The following is a 6,694-nucleotide window of genomic DNA, read 5'->3' on the forward strand; positions in this document are numbered from 1 at the left end:
TCTTAAACAGAAAGGAATTTAATAGAGAGAATTAGGCAGTTTAAATATCATTGAAAGAGCTCAGAGGAGAAAGCTTTAGGCTTGGCTCCCAGAAAGGACTCTCAGGACATTGCTGCAGAACTTGTCCCCCAGGGGAGTTGCTGGTCTGTCCCAACCAGGAGGCCAGGAATTCAGAAGGTCATTGAGAGACCACTGAATTCAGGGGAAAATCTCTTGGACTGATTTTTTTTTTAATTTATTTATTAATTAAAAAAATAAAGAAACAAAATAAAACAACATACATAATCAGTAATTCACAATATCATCACTTAGTTGCATATTCATCATTTCTTAGAACATTTGCATTAATTCAGAAAAAGAAATAAAATGAACACAGGAAAGAAAAAAAAAAAGATTATACCTACCATACCCCTTACCCCTTGCTTTCATTGATCACTAGCATTTCAAACTAAATTTATTTTAGCTTTTGTTCCCCCTATTATTTATTTTTATTCCATATGTTCTACTCATCTGTTGACAAGGTAGATAAAAGGAGCATCAGACACAAGGTTTTCACAATCACACAGTCACATTGTATCTGCTGTATCATTATTCAATCATCCTCAAGAAACATGGCTACTGGAACACAGCTCTACATTTTCAGGTAGTTCCTTCCAGCCTCTCCATTACATCTGGAATAACAAGATGATATCTACTTGATGCATAAGAATAACCTCCAGGATAACCTCTCTACTCTGTTTGGAATCTCTCAGCCATTGATGCTTAGCCTCATTTCACTCTTCCCCCTTTTGGTCGAGAAGGTTTTCTCAATCCCTTGATGCTGAGTTTCCGTTCATTCCAAGATCTCTGTCCCACGTTGCCAGGAAGGTCGACACCCCTGGGAGTCATGTCCCATGTAGAAAGGGGTAGGGTGGTGAGACTGCTCGTTGTGTTGGCTGGAGAGAGAGGCCACATCTGAGCAACAAAAGAGGTTCTCTTGGGGGTTACTCTTAGGCCTAAATTTTAAGTAGACTTGACCTATCCTTTGCAGGGTTAAGTTTCACATGAACAAATCTCAAGACTGGGGCCTCTGCCTATAGCTTTGGTTGTCCACACTGCTTGTGAGAGTATCAAGAATTCAACTTGGGGAAATTGAATTTCTCCCCATTCTCACCACTCCCCGAAGGGGGCTTTGCAGATACGTTTCCACTCACTGATCGAATCACTCTGGGATTCATCGGGGCATCACTCTGGACAAACCAGCAAAATCTCATGTCCTACCTGAGATTCCAAGTACTTATGGCGTTCAATCAAATTATCTACATTAGTTATATTAGGAAATGCACTAGTCAAAATATAAATTTTGTAACAAACAAATTTTTTTTTGCTTTAGTCTCACACATAAGGTGACATTTTAAAATATTAATTACCATCTATTTTCAGTACCCTGCAATAATGACATTCCTTTGTTCTTCCTCATGCAAAAACATTTTTAAAATTGTACCTTGTACATTTCACTATTATTATACACTCTAGGCATTCCTAGATTATACCATCTCAATCTTTAACATCTATCTTTCTTTCTGATTTCATTTATGTCCCCAGCCCTCCTCCCTCTATCATTCTCACATGCAGCTTCATTCAATGTTTTAACATAATTATATTACAGTTAGGTAGTATTGTGCTGTCCATTTCTGAGTTTTTGTATCCAGTCCTGTTGCACAGTCTGTATCCCTTCAGCCCCAATTACCCAATATCTTACCCTATTTCTATCTCCTGATGGTCTCTGTTACCAACAAAATATTCCAAGTTTATTCACTAATGTCAGTTCATATCAATGAGACCATACAGTATTTGTCCTTTAGTTTTTGGCTAGTCTCACTCAGCATAATGTTCTCAAGGTCCATCCATGTTGTTACATACTTCATAAGTTTATTCTGTCTTAACGTTGCATAATATTCCATCGTATGTATATACCACAGATTGTTCAGCCACTCGTCTGTGGATGGACATTTTGGCTGTTTCCATCTCTTTGCAATTGTAAATAATGCTGCTATAAACATTGGTGTGCAAATGTCCGTTTGTGTCTTTGCCCTTAAGTCCTTTGAGTAGATACCTAGCAATGGTATTGCTGGGTCGTATGGCAATTCTATATTCAGCTTTTTGAGGAACCGCCAAACTGCCTTCCACAGTGGTTGCACCATTTGACATTCCCACCAACAGTGAATAAGTGAGCCTCTTTCTCCACATGCACTTGTCATTTTCTGTTTTGTTGATAATGGCCATTCTGGTGGGTGTGAGGTGATATCTCATTTTGTGGTTTTGATTTGCATTTCTCTAATTGCTAGGGACGTTGAGCATCTCTTCATGTGCCTTTTGGCCATTTGTATTTCCTTTTCTGAGAAGTGTCTGTTCAAGTCTTTTTCCCATTTTGTAATTGGATTGGCTGTCTTTTTGTTGTTGAGTTGAACAATCTCTTTATGAATTCTGGATACTAGACCGTTATCTGATATGTCGTTTCCAAATATTGTCTCCCATTGTGTGGGCTGTCTTTTTACTTTCTTGATGAAGGTCTTTGATGCACGAAAGTGTTTAATTTTGAAGAGTTCCCATTTATTTATTTTTCTTCAGTGCTCTTGCTTTAGGTGTAAGGTCTATAAAACTGCCTCCAATTATAAGATTTATAAGACATTTCCCTACATTTTCCTCTAACTGTTTTATGGTCTTAGACCTGATGTTTAGATCTTTGATCCATTTTGAGTTAACTTTTGTATAGGGTGTGAGATACGGGTCCTCTTTCATTCTTTTGCATATGGATATCCAGTTCTCTAGGCGCCATTTATTGAAAAGACTGTGCTGTCCCAGGTGAGTTGGCTTGACTGCCTTATCAAAGATCAAATGTCCATAGATGAGAGGGTCTATATCTGAGCACTCTATTCAATTCCATTGGTCAATATATCTATCTTTATGCCAGTACCAGGCTGTTTTGACCACTGTGGCTTCATAATATGTCTTAAAGTCAGGCAGCGTGAGACCTCCAGCTTCGTTTTTTTTTCCTCAAGATACTTTTAGCAATTTGGGGCACCCTGCCCTTCCAGATAAATTTGCTTATTGGTTTTTCTATTTCTGAAAAGTAAGTTGTTGGGATTTTGACTGGTATTGCATCAAATCTGTAAATCAATTTAAGTAGAATTGACATCTTAACTATATTTAGTCTTCCAATCCATGAACACGGTATGCCCTTCCATCTATTTAGGTCTTCTGTGATTTCTTTTAACAGTTTCTTGTAGTTTTCTTTGTATAGGTCTTTTGTCTCTTTAGTTAAATTTATTCCTAAGTATTTTATTCTTTTAGCTGCAATTGTAAATGGAATTCGTTTCTTGATTTCCCCCTCAGATTGTTCATTACTAGTGTATAGAAACACTACAGATTTTTGAATGTTAATCTTGTAACCTGCCACTTTGCTGTACTCATTTATTAGCTCTAGTAATTTTGCTGTGGATTTTTCAGGGTTTTCGACATATAGTATCATATCATCTGCAAACAGTGATAGTTTTACTTCTTCCTTTCCAATTTTGATGCCTTGTATTTCTTTTTCTTGTCTAATTGCTCTGGCTAGAACTTCCAACACGATGTTGAATAACAGTGGCGATAGTGAACATCCTTGTCTTGTTCCTGATCTTAGGGGGAAAGTTTTCAGTTTTTCTGCATTGAGAACGATATTAGCTGTGGGTTTTCATATATTCCCTTTATCATTTTAAGGAAATTCCCTTGTATTCCTATCCTTTGAAGTGTTTTTAACAGGAAAGGATGTTGAATTTTGTCAAATGCCATCTCTGCATCAATTGAGATGATCATGTGATTTTTCTGCTTTGATTTGTTGAGGTGGTGTATTACATTAATTAATTTTCTTATGTTGAACCATCCTTGCATACCTGGGATGAATCCTACTGGGTCATGATGTATAATTCTTTTAATGTGTTGCTGGATTTGATTTGCTAGAATTTTGTTGAGGATTTTTGCATCTATATTCATTAGAGAGATTGGTCTGTAGTTTTCTTTTTTTGTAATATCTTTGCCTGGTTTTGGTATGAGGGTGATGTTGGCTTCATACAATGAATTAGGTAGCTTTCCCTCTACTTCAATTTTTTTGAAGAGTTTGAGCAGGATTGGTACTAATTCTTTCTGGAATGTTTGGTAGAATTCACATGTGAAGTCGTCTGGTCCTGGACTTTTATTTTTGGGAAGCTTTTTAATGACTGATTCAATTTCTTTACTTGTGATTGGTTTGTTGAGGTCATCTATTTCTTCTTGAGTCAAAGTTGGTTGTTCATGCCTTTTTAGGAAGTTGTCCATTTCATCTACATTGTTGTATTTATTAGCATAAAATTGTTCATAGTATCCTGTTATTACCTCCTTTATTTCTGTGAGGTCAGTCGTTATGTCTCCTCTTCCATTTCTGATCTTGTTTATTTGCATCTTCTCTCTTCTTCTTTTTGTCAATCTTGCTAAGGGCCCATCAATCTTATCGATTTTCTCATAGAACCAATTTCTGGTTTTATTGATTTTCTCAATTGTTTTCATGTTCTCAATTTCATTTATTTCTGCTCTAATCTTTGTTATTTCTTTCCTTTTGCTTGCTTTGGGGTTAGTTTGCTGTTCTTTCTCCAGTTCTTCCAAGTGGACAGTTAATTCCTGTATTTTTGCCCTTTCTTCTTTTTTGATATAGGCATTTAGGGCAATAAATTTCCCTCTTAGCACTGCCTTTGCTGTGTCCCATAAGTTTTGATATGTTGTGTTTTCATTTTCATTTGCCTCGAGATATTTACTGATTTCTCTTGTAATTTCTTCCTTGACCCACTGGTTGTTTAAGAGTGTGTTGTTGAGCCTCCACATATTTGTGAATTTTCTGGCACTTTGCCTATTATTGATTTCCAACTTCATTCCCTTATGATCTGAGAAAGTGTTTTGTATGATTTCAATCTTTTTAAATTTTTTGAGACTTGCTTTGTGACCCAGCATATGGTCTATCTTTGAGAATGATCCATGAGCACTTGAGAAAAAGGTGTATCCTGCTGTTGTTGGGTGTAATGTCCTATAAATGTCTGTTAAGTCTAGCTCATTTATTGTAATATTCAAATTCTCTGTTTCTTTATTGATCCTCTGTCTGGATGTTCTGTCCATTGATGAGAGTGGGGAATTGAAGTCTCCAACTATTATGGTAGATGTGTCCATTTCCCTTTTCAGTGTTTGCCTCATGTATTTTGGGGCATTCTGGTTCGGTTCATAAATATTTATGATTGTTATGTCTTCATGTTGAATTGTTCCTTTTATTAGTACATAGTATCCTTCTTTGTCTCTTTTAGCTGTCTTTTCTGGTTGTTATTTGCATGAAATATCTTTTCCCAACCTTTCACTTTCAACCTGTGTTTATCTTTGGGTCTAAGATGTGTTTCCTGTAGATAGCATATAGAAGGATCCTGTTTTTTAATCCATTCTGCCAGTCTATGTCTTTTGATTGGAGAGTTCAATCCATTAACATTTAGTGTTATTACTGTTTGGGTAATAACACTACCATTTTGCATTTTGTATTTTATATGTCACATCTAATTTTCCTTCTTTCTACACTCTTCTCCACACCTCTCTCTTCTGTTTTTTCGTATCTGTCGCTAGTGCTCCCTTTAGTATTTCTTGCAGAGCTGGTCTCTTGGTCACAAATCTCTCAGTGACTTTTTGTCTGAAAATGTTTTAATTTCTCCCTCATTTTTGAAGGACAATTTTGCTGGGTATAGAATTCTTGGTTGGCAGTTTTTCTCTTTTAGTAATTTAAATATATCATCCCACTGTCTTCTCGCCTCCATGGTTTCTGCTGAGAAATCTACACATAATCTTATTGGGTTTCCCTTGTATGTGATGGATTGCTTTTCTCTTGCTGCTTTCAAGATCCTCTCTTTCTCTTTGACCTCTGACATTCTGACTAGTAAGTGTCTTGGAGAACATCTATTTGGATCTATTCTCTTTGGGGTGTGCTGCACTTATTGGATCTGTAATTTTAGGTCTTTCACAAGAGTTGGGAAATTTTCAGTGATAATTTCTTCCATTAGTTTTTCTCCTCCTTTCCCCTTCTCTTCTCCTTCCGGGACACCCACAACATGTATATTTGTGCACTTCATATTATCATTCAGTTCCCTGAGTCCCTGCTCATATTTTTCCATTTTTTTCCCTATAGTTTCTGTATCTTGTTGGACTTGAGATGCTCCGTCCTCCAGTTCACTAATCCTAACCTCTGTCTCTTGAAATCTACCATTGTAGGTTTCCATTGTTTTTTTTCATCTCTTCTACTGTACCTTTCATCCCCATAAGTTCCGTGATTTGTTTTTTCAGACTTTCCATTTCTTCTTTTTGTTCATTCCTTGCCTTCTTCATATCCTCCCTCAATTCATTGATTTGGTTTTTGATGAGGTTTTCCATGTCTGTTCGTACATTCTCAATTAGTTGTTTCAGCTCTTGTATCTCATTTGAACTATTGGTTTGTTCCTTTGACTGGGCCATATCTTCAATTTTCCTGGTGTGATTTGTTATTTTTTGCTGGTGTCTAGACATTTAATTACCTTAATTAGTTTATTCTGGAGATTGCTTTCACTTCTCTTACCTAGGGTTTTCTTGCTAGATGAATTTGTTGTCTCTCTGTTCTTTGACCTTCAGTTCAGCTTTT

This window comes from Tamandua tetradactyla, chromosome 16 (assembly GCF_023851605.1).
Source record: "Tamandua tetradactyla isolate mTamTet1 chromosome 16, mTamTet1.pri, whole genome shotgun sequence".
In the NCBI taxonomy this organism is placed as follows: Eukaryota; Metazoa; Chordata; class Mammalia; order Pilosa; family Myrmecophagidae; genus Tamandua; species Tamandua tetradactyla.